This window comes from Anomaloglossus baeobatrachus, chromosome 2, assembly GCF_048569485.1.
Source record: "Anomaloglossus baeobatrachus isolate aAnoBae1 chromosome 2, aAnoBae1.hap1, whole genome shotgun sequence".
NCBI lineage: Eukaryota > Metazoa > Chordata > Amphibia > Anura > Aromobatidae > Anomaloglossus > Anomaloglossus baeobatrachus.
In genome coordinates this window covers 506,529,371-506,549,579 of record NC_134354.1, presented here as the reverse complement: position 1 = coordinate 506,549,579, position 20,209 = coordinate 506,529,371, and the positions used below count along the sequence as shown (strand labels likewise).

Here is a 20,209-nt window from a genome sequence, read left to right as displayed (position 1 = left end):
AAATATTGTTCATCGTTTGGAACGCAGCAGACATATTGCTACGTTTGACAGCCTGCCAACGACGAACAACATCCACACGACCGCCTTGGTCAAACAATATATCGCTGAACGATGTAGCGTCATTGGTGAGATGTGTATGTGTAACCGTTACAAAACGACTTATGAGCAATCTCGGCAAATCGTAACTACGATCTGGATGTGCCACATCGCTACTGAGATCGTCAGATAAATTGTAGCGTGTAATGGGGCCTTTACAGCAGTGTCCGGGATCGCGGTGCAGAGGCTCTCATGAGGTTGTGACGTCACATGAGCCTCACGTCCAATCTGCACTGACTTCCTTCTTCAAACCTTCAGACTAAATTAGTTAATCAACAGGAAGTGAGCGCTGAAGCTATGCTCACTTACTGTTAATTGTTTGTTGGGTCCCAAGGTGGTGAGAAAGAAGCCAACATTGACTGGACACAGGGCTCGTATGGCCTCACAACCCCACATGAGCCCTGGCACCGCTGAAACCATGGCAGTACTGGTGGTGAGTATCATCTTTATTATTTTACCTGTGGGAAATATGTGGAATCACTAGTAGTGGACAGCCCTTTTAAGGTGGCAAATTGGACATGTGCACTGCCTCATTGAATAAAAATAGTCTGAGTACGATCCAATGTTTTGTCGGACCACACTGGGACTTAAAATATGGTCGTCTGCACAACGGTTACTTTACTGAAAATCAGATAGCAATATTGGAATAGTTGGCTCCGCACAACATTTTAACATATGGAGGAAATATGTGAAAACTGGTGCAAAGGGAAAGTGGAGAAGTTGTATGAATTAAGCAATTATATATCAACTCTAATCTTTTCAGAGGCCATTTTGAATGAAAGTTGCCATCTGATTGGTTATCATGAGAAACTGCTCTCCTTTTCCTGCTTACCAGTTTTTATCACTATCTCTCATCTGCAAGGAGTTTGTATGTTCTCCTCGTCTTTGGGTGGGTTTCCTCTTGGTTCTACTGCCTCCTCCCACACTCCAAAGACATGCTGATAGGAAATGTAGATTGCGAGCCCCATTAGGTACAGTGATGATAATATCTGTAAAGCGCTGCAGATTATGTTAAATATAAGCAATGCATAATAAATTACTAAGTAATAAATAGGGAATTTACCAGTTTTTGGATGAACATTTGTTTATTAAAGACATAAATGTTTATTCCTTTTACAAAAGAGTCACGTATTATTAATGCTTTTAGGATAGCCATGGTTATCTCTCCACATTAGAGATGGGCGAACCCACACATGTGTGGGTTCGGTGGGTCCGACTGTACTTTAAAAAAAAAAGTCAAATTTGGGACTCGACTTGAACCTGAACATTTGCCCAGAGGCCGAACACCATATAAGCCTCTGAGGACCTGAACATTGTGCTGTAAATGGTGGTAGAAAGGGCTAAGGGGGCTCCTGGAACCTGCTTCTGGAATCTCTCATTAACTCTCATACATATCCCAATATATGGGGACCCTATGCCATTTTTTAAATACATTTATTTATTTTTACACCACTATAGGAACACAGACAGCATGTGTGATTCCAACCAATCACAGATGCTATCACAGGGGGTGGGGGATTGGTCTGACTGCAACCAATCACAGACGCTGGGATTGACATTGGGCGGAGAAAGCAGTGAATATGTATGAGAGTTAATGAGCGGACCCAGAAGTAGTGTTACAGCCACGGGGAAGGTCGGTAAGTATAACAGTCCTGCTTTATTCCTTATTTCGATCATTATTGGAGTGGCTGAAATCGGAAAGTAACACAGATTTCCCTTAGAAGTCTGTGTTCGGGGTCTCTGCACAGACACTAAGGGGCACTTTGCACACTACGACATCGCAGCTGCGATGTCGGTGGGGTCAAATTGAAAGTGATGCACATTCGGCGTCGCAGTCGATATCGTAGTGTGTAAATCCTTTTTGATATGATTAAGGAGCGCAAAAACGTCCAAATCGTATCATCGGTGTAGCGTCGGTCATTTCCATAATTTCGGAAGGACCCATGTTACGATGTTGTTCTTCGTTCCTGCGGCAGCACACATCGCTGTGTGTGTGTGAAGCTGCAGGAGCGAGGAACATCACCTTACCTGCGTCCTGCAGCTCAAACCGCCTATGCGGAAGGACCGGAGGTGGGCGGGATGTTTACGTCCCGCTCAGCTCCGGCCCTCCGCTTCTATTGGCCGCCTGCTGTGTGATGTCACTATGACGCCGCACGACCCGCCTTCTTAATAAGGAGGCGGGTCGCCGGCCAGAGCGACGTCGCAGGGCAGGTGAGTGCATGTGAAGCTGCCGTAGCGATAATGTTCGCTACGGCAGCTATCACCATGATATCGCAGCTGCGACGGGGGCGGGGACTATCGCGCTCGGCATCGCAAGCATCGGCTTGCGATGTCATAGTGTGCAAAGTGCCCCTAAGTATCTGGTATGGACCCTGAACTTTACAGTGCAGGTTCAGCCATCACTACTCCACATCACTGGGGTCTCAGATATTAACAGAGTTCACACTACAAAGTTACAATCAACAAGGGCAGGAATGAAAATCTATGACACATTTACACTTGTGTACATCTGTTTATCCAGAAATGGGACTGGATCCCAGCTCACTTGTTCTCACGTTGGGCAGAGATCTCAATGTACAGGATGGTTCATTAACTTGGAGAAGGCATTTGAAGTTGCATGGAAACGCACACTTCACACAAACATGCAGCTCTAAATTTATCTTCAATTTATTTGAGTAATTGCAAAGAAACTGTCTCTCACAGGGTCTGTACAATGGCATAAAAAATCTGCCTATTGTTTGGAAATGTAGCTGTGATGAAACACCTGTACACTATGCACGTGTCACCTTGTGCAGCTGCTGTGGAGGCAGGCATGTGGAAAAGAGTGGGCGGTGAAGTATTTTGGAGAAAGCAGTGCGCCAAGGCGAAATATAAACACAGTTATCGCTCATGGGCACGTGCAGCACTGGGTTCTGCAATGTACTTTATGCTGTGATACATAAGTGTATCATTTTTCTTCTTAGCCAGTGTACAGGTGGATATTAGGTGGATATTAAAAGCAAAGGCAGAGTTTATAATGCTAGAGGCATTGTTAACCCTGATTTATAATTATATAGATATAATTAATTAAAATGTGCACGTCTTGTTCTCAAGGTTTTTACAATTTCTTTGTACGATAATCCAAAACGTTTGGAATGTGCAGACATTGCAAATCCCTATAACGCCTTACCATCACTCTTGCATTTAAAGGGAACCTGTCATCTGAGTCATGCTATCCAAACCATGGGCAGCATGAATAAGATCCATTGCAGCTATGTATGTTTTTTTCTGAAACACGCCAGCAATTCAGAAATAATATATTTTTAAAATTTGCCTGTGGAACATAGCCAGAGACCAAACTAGTTGGCGCCATCCCCATCCAACCCTTCCCTATGTTGCTAGAGGTGATTGACAGGTCTCTACCTCTTGTGCACATAGGGAAAGACCTGTCAGTCACCTGCAGCAATGCTGAGAAGAGCTGGCCAGGGGTGACTTTGCCCCCAGATGTATCTATAAAGTGCTGCCAATGTCTGTACCTGTAACATTATTGACTGCAAGTCTCAGGTATTACATGAAGTGGGAAAACTGTTAGAAAGCAGAAACTGTGGGCAGCAATATATCCATGTTAAAGGGAATCTATCAGTAAGACCAACCCCCCTAAAACTTCTATATGGACATGAAGTCCTAGAAATTTGTATAAACTTCAAAGTTTCAAAAGATCAAAGTGCGCTTGCACAAGGAGCGCAATGGAGGCCTCTCTGTGAATGACGCAGGACGCATCATGGACGCGTCATGCACACAGGGCTGGGCAGGAGAAAGGAGATCACACAAGATTGAGGAGGCGCCGGACCGAGAGCAGCGATACCCATCGGACCGGACCGCCCCCTAGGTAAGTATTGTAAAGGTCAAAAGAAAAAGGGCAGTTGTATACTATAGCCTAACCATGTCCCTTATGTAATGTTAATGGAGGCATAGGTGAACTCCTCATATGAAAGACAGCAGTGGTGCACACTCTAAGGCATATAGTTTGTAACAAAATTCATCCAAAGTAGAAGAAAACAGAGTGGCACTCACCGTGTAAAAAAACATCATTTCATGTTGGGTAAATGGCACTGCAATCAGATGCAGGTTTAACCTCTTCTATACAGTATTCTGGATTGCTGTATATGCGGACTCACTGGTGGTGGCCACAGCTCATAAGGGAAAAACCTGATGATAGCTTCCTTTTAATATCTGTCTTATTCCAGAGAAATCCTCATTTTTCTTATACATAAACAAGCTTTTAAATCCTATGGGCCAATTACAGATCTGCATAAGAATATTCCGTCAGAGATTGTTTGAAAAAGAAAGGGCATTACCAGAGTGAGACATGTAATGACTGATGGTCTGCTCTCATAATCACACACACACACACACACACACACACACACACACACACACACACGCAGTACAGCAGAATTAACAGTACAGTAAAAGTAAAGTTTGTCTTATTTCAAACATTTGCAGTAACACTCGTCCTCTCATAGTGCTGTCAGCTTTGCTGCAGAGTGCAGAGCTCTGCCTAATGTTAACTAACACAGTACAGCAGAGTTGAACCATTTTCATTACAAACACAAAAACAAGTTTGCATTTGTTTTCACACAGTTCTGTCAGCTCTGCTGTACTACCCTTTGCCCCTTACTTGCTGCCTGTGAGTTGTAAGCTTAAGCACAGGGAGAGGACTGCAGTTGCAAGTATGATTGTAATGAGACAAAGATCATTTCTGCTCTACTATGTTAGCTCTGTTGTTCTGTGTTAGTTCTGATCTCACTGCAGAGCTGGGTGAAAATATGAGAGCAGACTGTCAGTTATTACATGTCACACTGGTAATGCCCCTTTCATTTAAAATAAGCTCTGAAGGCCGATTCTTAGGGAGATCCATGTCCTGCCCGTAGATCATAATGGCTTATTTACATGTTAAGAAAAACATGGATTTCTCTGGAATAAGACATTGCATTGCCAATATCAATGTATTGGTATGTTCATCCTTCTATGACTTAGATGCAATATAGATGGCTTGGGAGGATTGATCCTACTGATGGATTCCATTGAAAAGTGTAAAGGAATGAAAGGATGGAGCTTTGTAAGCTGAGTGGGTGAGCATGGACGGTGGGATTAAATGAGCTGGATAACTACATTTCTGTCACTTGACATATGTAGTCTATATACCCATAGGTATAGCTGGCAGGAAGTTCAGGATGTAAACTATATCAAACCAGAAGGATGGCTGCAAGGGACTGAAGGGGAGGTAAAAAAAAAAGTAACAGGTGGGTTGGGGTGGGGGGGGGGGGTGGCATTACACAGGCAGTTAGCGTGAGGGTTTTGGGTTTGTTTTTTTCTTGATGCCTAGAAAACTCCTTAAAGGAAACCAATCACCAGGATTTTCGTATGTAACCTAAAGCCAGTGCTGTACTGGCACTATCAGGCTGATTCTCTACATACCTTTAGTGGTCAGCTCGGATGTTTAGGTTTTGAAATCCAAGAAAGTAAAGTTTATAAAATTAGCTGCTTGTTGAGTGACAGCAGCTGAGGAGCAGATAATATCTGGGGTGGTATAATACTTATCCCCTCCCCCTGTTAGAATTATCATAAGCATTATACAATCTACATAGCAGAACCTGTGGTGAGGTCATACCCATGTGACCAGAATTGCCAGGCCTCAGCTAACAAAGCTGGATACAAAGTCACATGGGTATCACCTCGCACAGGTCCTGCTAAGTCAATTGTATAATACTTATGCTAATTCTAACAGAGGGAGGAGATAACTATGAATATATTATCTGATCCTCAGCTGCTGTCACTCAACAAGTAGCAAATTTTATAAACTTTACTTTCTTGGATTTCAAAACCTAAACATCCGAGCTGACCACTACAGGTATGTAGAGAAACAGCGTGATAGTGCCAATATAGCACTGGCTTTAGGTTATATATGAAATTCCTATTGATTGGTTCCCTTCAATTTCATCATCCTTCTTTGCCTATTATCCATTTAACAAAAATGTCTATAGTAGAGCAAGACTTTCTAGGTTATTTCTAGTGATGTTTATGCGACTTCTTAAAGAATAGCAGCAAAGTAAATAATAGTATGTTTTATTTTTAATATTTAGACATTGGCAACATATTCTGCATAATTTTCCAAATAAAAGGGTACATGTATAGATGAAATCAGACAAATGCTCTAAAGTTTTTCATAAAAAGGTGGTATTTTTCATAAAATGATATGGCTGAAGCCAGCCTTAAAAGGGTTGGTCCCTTTCAGACAAAGTTCTGCCCTTGTCGCAGTTTGTTAAAACATAACAAACCATGCTGTGCTCCCCTTCATTGGCTGCAGCACTGATCTAATGTTGACAACAAGGCAGCTAATCAGTGAGCTCAGCGGCTCTGAAGGGGCATGGCTTCAACAAGGGCTGGGCCACAGAGCTTATTCGTTGGCTACCGAGCTATCATGTGACATCAACATTGTAGCCAATGACAGACATTGGGAGCAGCGGTGGAGACTTGCCACTGGACCAAGGGAAGATGAGTAAGGCTCTGATTATTATCTAATATATAAAGCTGAATGTGTGTATGTGTGTATGTATGTCCGGGATTGGCATCTGCACCGTCGCAGCTACAGCCACAACATTTTGCACACTCACACTTCTGGACCCCGAGAGCGTCATAGGCTATGTTTTGAGGGGAAATTTTAACCCCGCGCTTTACAGTTATTCACCAAAAAACCTACCTCCATTAAAGCAAATGGAGCTGGGAGCCACAGTGCAGCCTGAACTTCAGAAGAATGCGCAGCCACGCCCTTATATGGAATGTTGGCGTGTCACCATGCAGCCAGGGAAAGAGACAGACACAGACAGGGAAAGAGGCAGACACAGACAGGGTAAGAAACAGACATAGACAGGGTAAGAGACAGACACAGACAGGGTAAGAAACAGACATAGACAGGGTAAGAGACAGACACAAAGAGACAGACACAGACAAAGAGATAGACTGACAGGGAAAGAGACAGACAGGGAAAGAGCGGGAAAGAGAGAGACAGGTTAAGAGATACACAGACAGGTAAAGAGACAGACACAGACAAAGAGACAGTGACAGACACAGGGAAACAGACAGACAGGGAAAGAGAGGGAAAGAGACAGACAGGGTAAGAGACAGACAAAGACAGGTAAAGAGACAGAAAAAGAGACAGACACAGGGAAAGAGACAGAGGGAAAGAGACAGACAGGCAAACAGACAGACAGGGAAAGAGACAGACAGGGAAAGTGACAGAGATAGATAGACAGACAGGGAAAGAGATTGAGACAGACGGAGAAAGAGACAGAAACAGTCAGACGGAGACAGTCAGAGACAGACAGACAAAGAGAGAGAGAGAGAGACAGAGAGATATATACAGAGGGGGAGACAGACAGAGAATGGGAGAGAAACAGAGAGACAGTCTATCCCGGGAGTTAATACATTCTATTTATACATTCTATCCCGGGAATGTTAATACATTCTATTTTGTTAACAACAGTTATTAACCCGGGCGAAGCCGGGTAGTACAGCTAGTGTTTTAATAAACGGCAGCCGGGGCCGAACATTGAATGGCTCATCCCTTTTAAATGTTTTACAATAAAAGTATCCTGACCTCACCAAAATCCACCAAATTCTCTTACACATGAACTCAACCTTCAATTACTTGAATCAGCATAAGGTGATGTGCGGCAGCAGCCATGTTTAGTATGAAATCTCATAAAAAGGATACAAGTGTCACAGCACAGAGTTCTGTAGGAATCAAGTTATTTTCCATGTTCTATGACTGCCTGACTACTCTAGCGTGTTCTGAAGAAAGTACATTGAAACAGTCTGGAATTCATTTTGGTTGCTTTCCAGACCTCCCCATTGTTGTTGGACACAATGAATAGAAATCCTGCTGTTTTCTAGTGCTATATATGTTCTTTAGACATTAAAAATGCCATGTATTTTGGGAAAGAAATTAATTTTATTTGTTTAGGAGTTCAAAGATTTACAGAGTCACAAGATTATTCTGCAATACTAGCGTTTATCCCACCCAACACCTTGTATAACTGATGTTCCTACTTAGTTTCTTTTGGTAATAAAGAATACAGTTACATAAACATCACAAAATAATGTTCTATAGAAAAATAGTAAAATAGTAATTTACATGCCAACATTTTATATATAGACATTAAAGGAGTTTTGCCACCTCAGAAAGTGATGTCTGGAAACCCAACCACTAGGCCTCCTGTGAATTTCAAGAGCAACAAGGCCCTTTGACATTTTCTGGAGCAACAAATTTCCATTCAGGTGAACATTGCTATGTAGCATTACCAGTGAAGGGTTACTTAGTCTGGTAGATTCTAAAGTGGCTTTGGTTTGTTGGGATCTCAGTGTTCGGACTCTTTCCAATCTGAAAGTAACAGCACATCCTTTTTGATAGAGAAAATATAATATTCCAATTTTTTTTTAAAGACTGTAGGACACCTTCTCTCAGGAGTCTATATATATAAGTGTGCGCTCACACGAACATGTGACTCGCATGATTATCGAATTGCATCATCCGGCACGGCTGGCTTCTCTCCTGACAGGAGCGGGTCGGCTGCATGTATTTCTATGCAGCGGAAACACTCCTGTCCAGAAAGTGTGCAGCTATACCGAGTTATGCCGATGCGAGACTGACCGAGTCACTCGCAAGTATGACTCTGGCCTAAGTGCTAGCCTAGCTAGCATCCTATAATACGTTACGGAGAGATCAAGAGTAGGATATGACATTAACTGCAGAGTATTATTGAAACACCTGCATAAAACAGACCATCCCTTTCATCCTATATTAGGCTGCTAGGTTACATGTTTCTCAGTACATTCCTTAAAGAGGTTGTCCACTACTTTTACATTATTGGACGAACCGTAGGATAGGTCATCAATGTCTGATCGGCTGGGGTCCAACACCCCGCAGCCCTGCCGATCAGTTGTTTCTGCTCCGGTGCTGGCGGCAGCAGGCAGGCAAAAATGCTCAGTTCCGAAACTGCCCTGCCAACTGATGACGGCGGCGGGTGTCATCAGCCGATCAGACATTGATGACCTATCCTAACAATAAGCCATCAATATAAATGTAGTGGTACTTCTGGACCCATAGACTATAAATATCTGGACCGTCCACACTCGAGTGATCATATTATAATGTAAGGAATTGCTTCTTACCTTTCGGAGTTTTCTGCCGGTCATTGGGCATACATGCAATGTGACAAGACTAGTGCAGATGAAGCAATTTAAATCCAGCTCTGTTTTACCAGCAGCCAATCGTCTTCTACCAGTAGAAAGTGTCAGCATTTTCATTATTACCCTTCACTGAATCACATCATGTAATAAAAAGCTTAAAACTGTTAGTTTAAATGTAATTATATATTCTTTCCAGTGCTGGACTATGTTATTATAAAACACAGACACTAAAGTCAGCTGTCTACTTCATACGCCTAGCTTTTCTCTTACTTCTGAACATGCAGAAGTGGATGATCACAGTTTGCCTTTATATCAAGTACATATTAACCCAAAGGGCAGTTATTGCTTTAGGTCTGTAACCATTAGCTTTCTCAATGTATACCCCCAAATCAGCCTAGGACTTATGCCACTGTATGGCTATAAGAAAAAAAAGCAATACCTGATAGTGGCTGAATCACACCTTTTTTGTGTCCATCTGGTGACTGGAACCCTATGGATATGCTTGGTGTAATCACTGGTAGCGGCTATGATTTTGTAGGACTCACAATTAAATGTGAACCTTCTTAGGCTGCTTTCACACATCCGGTTTTTCCTGTGCGGCACAATCCGGCGCTTTGCAGAAAAAACGCAACCGTTTTTTTTGCAGCCGGTTGCGTTTTTTTTGCATAGACTTACATTAGTGCCGTATTGTACCGCATGGGCTTGCGTTCCGTCCGATTTTTGCCGCATGCGGCAGATTTAGCCGATGCGGCGGCCGGATGGAACGTTGCCTGGCACGTTTTTTTGTCCGGCAAAAAAAAACGCATCGCGCCGCATCCGGCTGATGCGGCGCGATTTGCAATGCATGCCTATGGACGCCGCATGCGGCGTCCTGCGGCAAAAAACGCATCCGGCCGCCGCATGCCTTTTTTTTCCACTGTGCATGCTCAGTAGCCTGCCGCAAGCGGCAAAAACCGGACGGGCCATGTGTTAAAAACTTATGCAAAGGATGCGGTTTTGTCGCCGCATCCGTTGCATAGGTTTTAGAGCCGGATTGGCCGGCTCTGCTAAAACTGGAGGTGTGACAGCAGCCTTAAGCCAGCTTTACACCTTACAATTAGGTGTGCGATCTCGTATGCGATGTGACACGCCCAGGTCGCATATGCGATTGAATGAGATTGCACGTAGGTCGTTCATTTGCTGTCACACGTGCGTTAGTAGTCTATGTTAAATTGATCAATTTTATGTGCGATCCTTTAGATCATGTGTTCTGTGACGTATGCATTGGGCACCCTTTTTTTTTTTTTTTTATTTATTGACTTGCCAAGCGTGTGTAATGTGTAGGGATGCGTTTTTACTATGTCATCTGCCATTCAGCTCTGCTACATGGCCGCTGACAGCAGCCACAGACAGCCATGTAGCAGAGCTGAATGGTAGATGACAGCAGACACAGACAGAGCCGCACTGTCAGAATGAACTCGGGTGAACCTCACCCGACTTCATTGTCATGCTGCGGCTCTGTCTGTGTCGCGTCCTGATTAGCGGTCACCTGTGAAGGACTCACCGGTGACCGCTAAACTCCTGAGTAAGTGAATTGAGCAGCCCTCTCTCATATACTCACCGATCCCCGATCTCCGGCGCTGCACGGCGTTCACACTGCTCCGGCGGCTTTTACTGTTTTGAAAAAGCCGGCCGCCCATTAAACAATCTCGTATTCCCTGCTTTCCCCGCCCACCGGCGCCTATGATTGGTTACAGTGAGACACGCCCCCACGCTGAGTGACAGGTGTCACACTGCACCCAATCACAGCAGTCGGTGGGCGTGTCTATACTGTGCAGTGAAATAAATAATTAAATAATTAAAACAAACGGCGTGCGGCCCCCCCCCCAATTTTAAAACCAGCCAGATAAAGCCATACGGCTGAAGGCTGGTATTCTCAGGATGGGGAGCTCCACGTTATGGGGAGCCCCCCAGCCTAACAATATCAGTCAGCAGCCGCCCAGAATTGCCGCATACATTAGATTCGACAGTTCTGGGACTGTACCCGGCTCTTCCCGATTTGCCCTGGTGCGTTGGCAAATCGGGGTAATAAGGAGTTATTGGCAGCCCATAGCTGCCAATAAGTCCTAGATTAATCATGTCAGGCATCTATGAGACACCCTCCATGATTAATCTGTAAATTACAGTAAAAAAACACACACACGCCCGAAAAAATCCTTTATTAGAAATAAAAAACACAAACATATACCCTGGTTAACCACTTTAATCAGCCCCAAAAAGCCCTCCATGTCCGGCGTACTCCAGGATGGTCCAGCGTCGCTTCCAGCTCTGCTGCATGGAGGTGACCGGAGCTGCAGAAGACACCGCCGCTCCTCTCACCTCCATGCAGCAACTGAGGTGAGTAGCGCGATCAGCTGAGCTGTCACTGAGGTTACCCGCGGCCACCGCTGCATCCACCGCTGGATCCAGTGACAGCGGGTAACCTCAGTGACAGCTCAGCTGATCGTGTGGCTGTCTTCAGTTGCTGTGTGGAGGTGACCGGAGCAGCGGCGGTGTATTCTGCAGCTCCGGTCACCTCCATGCAGCAGCGCTGGAAGCGACGCTGGACCATCCTGGAGTATGCCGGACATGGAGGGCTTTTTGGGGCTGATTAAAGTGGTTAACCAGGGTATATGTTTGTGTTTTTTATTTCTAATAAAGGATTTTTTCGGGCGTGTGTGTGTTTATTTACTGTAATTTACAGATTAATCATGGAGGGTGTCTCATAGACGCCTGACATGATTAATCTAGGATTTAGTGGCAGCTATGGGCTGCCAATAACTCCTTATTACCCCGATTTGCGAACGCACCAGGGCAAATCGGGAAGAGCCGGGTACAGTCCCAGAACTGTCGCATCTAATGTATGCGGCAATTCTGGGCGGCTGTTGGCTGATATTGTTAGGCTGGGGGGCTCCCCATAACGTGGGGCTCCCCATCCTGAGAATACCAGCCTGCAGCCGTATGGCTTTATCTGGCTGGTTTTAAAATTGGGGGGGGCCGCACGCCGTTTTTTTTAATTATTTATTTCACTGCACAGAATAGACACGCCCACTGGCTGCTGTGATTGGGTGCAGTGTGACACCTGTCACTCAGCGTGGGGGCGTGTCTCACTGTAACCAATCATAGGCGCCGGTGGGCGGGGAAAGCAGGGAATCCGAGATTGTTTAATGGGCGGCCGGCTTTTTCAAAACAGTAAAAGCCGCCGGAGCAGTGTGAATGCCGTGCAGCGCCGGGCCGGGGATCGGAGATCGGTGAGTATGAGAGAGGGGGTAAGAGGGATAGACTGACATGGACAGAGAGAGAGGGACAGAGATAGTGACGGACTGACAGAGATTAGTGCATGACAGACATTGTGAGGCGCTTCAGAACGCAGCTTTTCAGCTGCGCTCTGAAGCAGACCTTTTTTAAGCTGCGGTGCAGAGTGCACACCTGCGCACATAGCCTCAGACACCAAAATCGTATGAGGGATGTCACACGTTTCAATTGACTAGGTTCATACAACAAAACGTCCAATGTATGAGGAATAAACGACGTGTATGCGATCACCGTATTTTCGTTCAATCTTGATTGCACGTAGGTGTCACACGCAAATACGTCACGAACAATGCCGGATGTGCGTCACTTACAACTTGACCCCGACGACGGATTGAAAGATTTATTGAAGCGTGTAAAGCAGGCATTAGAAGTTGGCATATGAATTGAAGCAGATCTGCTCCTGTCCTCCATTGTAGTCCAGTTGACCTATCAGAGGTGTACAAACATGCGAAGGACAGTTTTAGTATCTGTCTATTTGTTTAAGGTGTATGGAAGAAAATCTGAATGAAAGATCAACGTATACAAAGTAGCATGTAGATATTGTATCAAAATGTAACATAAAGGCTCATAAATGTTACTATCAGTGCTTCTTGCATAACAAATCCATGGCAAGTTTGATGACTGAAGTGCAGAATCCTAAATGTATGAACCTCTCATACATTTGAGGCTCTGCTCACGTTTCCAGTAGTTGTTTCTGGTTTTAGATCCATTTTGGAATCATATAAGGGGAAATAAAATGTTCCAGTGCATGATCCATTCATTTGAAAGGGAACAGAAGTGCCATCAAATATCGTCCATTTGTCCCTTTCTATCTGCTATCTGTTTTGGGGAAAAATTGCCAGTCATTAAGGCCCTTTCAGGCCTGGTCATTAAGCGGTTAATACTGGATCTGTTACAAACAGATGGCAATTTATTAATTTCATAGACATTTTACAAAAACTAAATTATTATATGTGCAAGAAGTGACTGAAATTGTTTATCCATGGTGGTAAAACGTTAGCAGCGCTACAAACACTTGGATTTCTTTTTTTTATCCTTAGAAGACATGTTGTTGAATTCAACAATTACTTATTGATAGATTTTTGCTTAAAGTGAGAAAATGCTTTGACAAGTTCATGGTCAGTGACTGGTTCCTCGATCTGGAATATATAACTGCTCTGAGTGCTACTTTTCGCACATTGGTTATGTTCCGGGCAGTTGTTTTCTGTCATGGGGTTTTGTGTGTACTGTTGGCTTAGTCAGAGAACTGGCTTATATCATGACTATAACGACATATATTTATTTTTTGCCAAAGAATTAGGTCAAAGAACAAGTGTAATATCACTCAAGGCCACGTGCCTGCTGTAAATATGGCATTGGAAATCAAACTTACCATGTATATTACCCTTCCTATTAACCATCTGCTGTTTACAATGTCATTAAATTAGAAATTGGATATTCCTGAAAAGATCCATTTAATACAGAGATGATGTAGAGCCCATATATCCCTGGGATAGAACATGCCATATTTTATAGGGACATATATGTATACTGTATACATATTTAAAGGGAACCAATCACCAGGATTTTCATATATAAGCTAAAGTCAGTGCTGTACTGGCACTATCAGGCTGAGTCTATACAAACCTGTAGTGGTCAGCTCGGATGTTTAGGTTTTGAAATCCAAGAAAGTAAAGTTTATAAAATCGGCAGCTTCTTGAGTGACAGCAGCTGAGGATCAGATAATATTTGACAGGAGGGGGGCATTCAGAGTTATCCCCTCTCCCTGTTAGAATTATCATAAATGTTATACAATTGATTTACTTTTTGCCTTCCAGAACCTGTGTAAGGTCATACCCATGTGACCAGAAGGGGCGGGCCCTCACCCAACAAAGCTGATACCAGAAAGCAACATTTTTCTGTTGGCTGAGGCCCCGCCCCTTCTGGTCATATGGGTATGACTTAACACAGGTCCTGGAAAGCAAAAAGTAAATCGATTGTATAATGCTTATGTAATTCTAACAGGGGGAGGGGATAACTATGAATTCCCCCCCAGATATTATCTGCTCCTCAGCTGCTGTCACTCAAGAAGCTGAAGATTTTATAAACTACTTTCTTGCATTTCAAAACCTAAACAACCGAGCTGACCACTCCAGGTATGTATAGAATCAGCCTGATAGTGCCAGTATAGCACTGGCTTTAGGTTATATACGAAAATCCTGGTGATTTGTGCGCTTTAAGCATATTTATCCATGTGATTGAAAATATTTACAAATTAAATGGAGCCTGTCATCCACAAACCGCTAATTAAACCACTTATACAAGGTATGTAGGGGACTTAGCCCCTATAAAAATCATATATGTAGGACACATTTTAGCGCTTTCGTTGCTAGAAAAAAATATTTTGTGTGCCAATGATGGGGCTTTGATTGACCCTTGGCGTTCCAATTGGTTCAGTACACCGTTATGTCTTCTCAATTTAGGGGTACTTTACACGTTGCGACATCGCTACCGATATATCGTCGGGGTCATGTCGTTAGTGACGCACATCCGGCGCCGGTAGCGACATTGCAATGTGCAACGATGAACGAGCACAGAAGCGTAAAAAATCGCTGATCTGTGTAACGTCGTTCATTTCCATAATGTCGCTACATCAGGAGATACGATGTTGTTTGCCGCTCCTGCAGCGTCACACATCTCTGTGTGTGAAGCCACAGGAACGACAAACATCTCCTTACCAGTGTCCACCAGCAATGTGGAAGGAAGGAGGTGGGCGGGATGTTACATCCCGCTCATCTCCGCCCCTCCGCTTCTATTGGCCAGCCGCTTAGTGACGTCGCGGTGACATCGCTGTGACGCCGAACACACCTCCCCCTTGAAGGAGGGATTGTTCGGCGGTCACAGCGACGTCGCCGACCAGGTATGTGCATGTGCAGCTGCTGTAGTGATAATGTTTGCTACGGCAGCAATCACAAGATATCGCATGTACGATGAGGGAGGGTGCTATCGCGCTGGACATCGCTAGCAAATGGTAGCGATGTCGCAACGTGTAAAGCCCGCCTTAAATACTGAGCACTTTTTTACATCATTCATGAACTGAAAAGGTGGCTGTACACCAACATACTGACACTGCAGAAGCATAGTGTCAGTGTGCTCCCTCAGTGCTGTCGCCTGTCTGCAGTAAAGTACCGAGCAGCAACCGCAGACAGGAGCGCTGTCAATTATATGGATAATTGTAAAATGAGCATTTTTACCATCACTCATTCTAGCAGTGGAAATGAAGCTAAAAGAGGATGGCCGCTACTTTTACATTGATGGCCTATCCTTAGGATGGGTCATCAATGCATGATCGACCAGGGTCCAACACCCTACACCACCGATCAGCTCTTATCGATGCTGGCAGCAGTGTATGAGGTGGCCTCACCACGTCCACACCTATGGAGTAGAGCAACTCCCATAGAAGTGTTCAGAGTATTATATTGAATGTAGATGGTTGGGCAAGTACATGGCTTTGCCAGCGATGTAGCAGAGCTGGTTGGGAGAATCATCTGGTGCTCTCTAGCATCCTTGTATTTATGTGTTTTATTACAGGGTATTATTGCAGAGGACAGACACCTCCAATATGTAATAATAATAATTATAATAATTAATAATAATAATAATTTTATTCATTTATATAGCGCCATTAATTCCATAGCACTTTACATACATTGGCAACACTGTCCCCATTGGGGCTCACAATCTAGAGTCCCTATATGTATGTCTTTGGATTGTGGGAGGAAACCGGAGTACCCGGAGGAAACCCACGCCAACACGGGGAGAACATACAAACTCCTTGCAGATGGTGCCCTTGGTGGGATTTGAACCCAGGACCCCAGCGCTGCAAGACTGCAGTGCTAGCCACTGAGCCACCGTGCCGCCAGCAATATGTAGCTGTATTCCCCATGTGTATGTATGTTATGTGTATATTATAGTGAAACCATGTGTAATGTAAATAAGGATTGGTCCTTTGTGCTGTGTCAGCCAGGAGCATTATAGATAAGTCTAATAGGTAAGGATTTTAGATAGGATGTTTATTGTAAGCAACTAGGGAAACAAATTGTTAAGTCACCACCGAAGTCCGCTCCATCGACTTCTGCTCCGATCACCAGGCGACGCCGTGTTCCTGCCATGGATGGTGCTGGTGATGGGGGAGGAGTCGATGCCAGCGGCACCGGTGGGCGCAGGCTCCGATCATCCACTGGGCTGGGTTATCTTGGGATCTGCAGTACCACTTGCTGACTGTGGGTGGCGTGTGTCTTCCAGCTGAAGTTGCCAGCGAAGAGCTACAGCCAATGGGAAGACACCACACCCTTCTTAGTTCCCCTCCTGTCTGCTGACCTCTGCCAGAGATTGTTCTGATTTCCTGGCTCCTGATCTGCCTTATTCTGTTTTGTGATTCCTGTGTGCTGACTTCTGCATGTTTTCTGACTACATTTCTGCCTGCTGTTTTTGTAATTCACTGCCCGATCCGGATTTGACCTCTGCTACGTTTTCTGATTACGTCCTTGTCTGCCGATTCTGTCCCTGTTCTGCTATTCCTGGTTTGACCCTGCCTGATGACTACTCTCATCGGACTGCAGCCTTCCACAGGTAGTGATCTCGAGGGCCCTGTGTAATTCCAAATCCCTGTATAGGGGTTAAAGGGTTTCAGGGTTCTGGGGTTCCTGCTTGGTGAGTGGCTTCCCTCTAGCCTGTCCATTACATCCCATCTGAGTCTGTTGATCCAGGCAGGTGTTACACAAATGTGCTGGAGGGATGATAGGAGTAGTTAGCAAGTTGCTTAGATTAGTGTAGGACAGGTGCAGATGACTCGCCCACCCCAGGGCTATGGGACACCCGGTGCCGGGCCGGACTAGTCCGGTGGTAGTCAGTGGTGGCTGGGCCCGGCTCCGTGGCCCTGGTGGGTGTCAGTGCAATATGTGGCTTGGTGAATAAAGTTGTGTTCGTGACGCCACCTGTGGTATGCGGCTATTAGGCCGCCGCTGCTGTGTGAGGCCACCGGGATGATGTTATGGCAGCAATGGTGGTACTGCTCCCCACAGGTGGAGCAATGCCCGGGGCACAGTTGATGCTTGTGAATGTCTATGCAGCTGAAATAACAGAGACCACTTCAAGGGTGCAGTTCAAGTTCTTTACTCACAGTTCTTGTCAAGGCCGGCAGGAACCCTTGGACTGCTGGGACCACTGTCAGGGACCTCCGCCGTTTCTGGGTGATTCAGAGAGTAAAAGCCGGTACCCTTCTCTTAGTGTCTCTTTCTTCTGCTGTCTTCCTTAGCCTTGCCTTTGTTAGGATGAACCTGGCTTGGCCTCCACTACAGCCTCCAGGCTGGGGGGTCACCTGTCGGCTGATTAGCCTTTTTTTGGAAGTCTGCTATGGGTTCTGGCCCTGGGAGTCTACAACCTTCCCTGGGCCTCGGTTTTTACTGTTTGGAGATGATTTTGCACTCCTCCAGTCTCTAGGGACCGTCCCCTGTCACAGCTTGATCCCTCCACCGATGTTATTGTGGAACAGGCCACCGTAGCTCTAAACTGCCCCGACAGCTATACAGACTACCCGTGGCCCTGCGACTCCTTCTGCCTCTTACGTGGTGTCACCTGGACCCTCCGAGTCCCAGGATCTTCACCAGGAAGCGTCTCCTTCTGTTTCTCTGCTCCTGTCTGACATGGAGCTTTCTTTTCTTCTTTCTTTCTTTCTTTCTTTCTTTCTTTTCTCCTCCTTGCCTGCCTCCAGCAGGCCTCCTCCTCCCTCCTTTCTCTCGTTCTTCTCCTCCAACTACATGCTCACTCTCTCACTCCCTGAGGTAGACTAACTAAACTTGACCTTCCTCTCTGTGTCTGCTCTCGGATGGCTCCTCCCACCTCCCCAGTTGCTAAGCTGTACCCTATAGGAGCAGGGATGGCATGCAGCATGGGGGGGTAACTGACACTTTCCCTGGTCCCAGTATGTACCTAACAATGGGTGTAGTGTGGATTTACCAGGGGACCGGAGTTCACTCTCTTCCTCTCCCAGAATGGGGCATCACACCGCTGGATGGGGTGCAATGACCTGTGGCGACGGAAGCCTCAGGGGCGCCACACTCCCCCACAGCAAATCCCAGCACGTCCTCGGGCTGAAAAACAACAAAAACATGTGGAAGAACTGCAAAACATTTTTGTATGAATAACATAAAACAATAAAACATTTCTTCCCTTTATGGGAGGCATAGGTACTTAAACGTTGCAAACTTCTTATAAAGAAACTATGAGTGCACTTCCAGTTCATTGCACGGTTTGGGCACATCCCCCATAATTCTGGTAGGGGGCACAACGGGTGCAACTATATACATTTTCGGCTACAACAAGTCCAGTAGCCTGGCAGTTCGTTTCTTTTCAAACAACAATGGGGCAAATACTCAACCAGCCACTAAGTCCAGTGGCCTGGTTACACAGGACACATAAGACATCACATTTACCAAGGACCACATTCCAGTCTAGTGGCCCGGTACACATAAACATGGGGGTGACATCTTCGAAAAGCATGAGGGGCAGTACAGCAGGAAAGGGTGTCATCTTCGAAAAGAACATTAGGACAGAACACAAGGGACTTCTTCAAAAAGAATGAGGGGCAGACAGGGGCTATTTACAGTTCAGCTTCTTCTTTTCTTTGCTTCTTTACATGTAGGGATTCTTCTTTGGCAGGGCCCTGGGCAGCATGTAGGCCATTGAGATCCTGGTCTGCGTTTCTTGCGTGCTTGTCGCAGGACCTCTGCTCAGTTCTGTGGCCTGGGTCTGCCTTGAGGTAGTGCTGCTGCTAGGGGAGAGGCTGCGTGCTTGCATTGTGCGGCGCCACTCCGGTTCTTCTGGGGCCGCTTCTTCCCGCAGGATATGTACATGCAGCGCGTACCATCCACGGTCCCCCATCAGCCGTGTATACTCCACCACATCACCCGGCTTGGCATCGCGCCCTGGGTGGCCTCTGGGCAGGTGCTCCTCGATGTCTCTTCGGGCCACAAACACATCCTTGCCCAGACCGGGCTCCCGGATGAAGCCCCAGTCACCAGCTTGTCGGAAGTCCACTACTAGGCCCCGTCGCACTGGGCCCTCGGATCCCTTCAGGGCCTTCCTGACCTCTTCTTTGGAGGCCAGATTAGCGGCTTCTCGGGCCCTCTGTTTCTCCTCCCGGAGTTCCCGCTCCCTCTGGTACTCTACCACCAGCCTCCGGCACGTCAGCTCGCTGGACAGGGGAGTTTCCTTGGGGAGCAGCGGCCGCTGCAGTCCCCTGCTTTCAATGGGCGCTGCGTCCCAATTCACTCCCGGGGATGCCATTCCCAGGAGGCTCACAGGGGGACTCGGCAGGGGGCCCGCTAGTTGTTCAGGGTCCACCCCTCCCCAGGCTCCGTCTGCGGGGGTCTCAGGCAGGCCTCCGGTGCCCCACCGGGCGTCCGCGGGGTAGGCTGGGAAGGCCAGGGGGTCAGTGAAGGGGCTAAGCGGGGGCGCGTGGCGGGACCCTGGGTCCGGACTGGACGGGGTTTCTGGTTGCTCACCCTGC

General features: G+C 46.0%; 1 protein-coding gene across 3 annotated transcripts in view; it reads left to right on the top strand.

Moving 5' to 3' along the window:
- The window catches only part of ARHGAP6 (Rho GTPase activating protein 6), a 369,834-nt gene that overhangs the window by 152,643 nt on the left and 196,982 nt on the right, over positions 1–20,209 (top strand). The gene's annotated exons all lie outside the window — the stretch shown is intronic.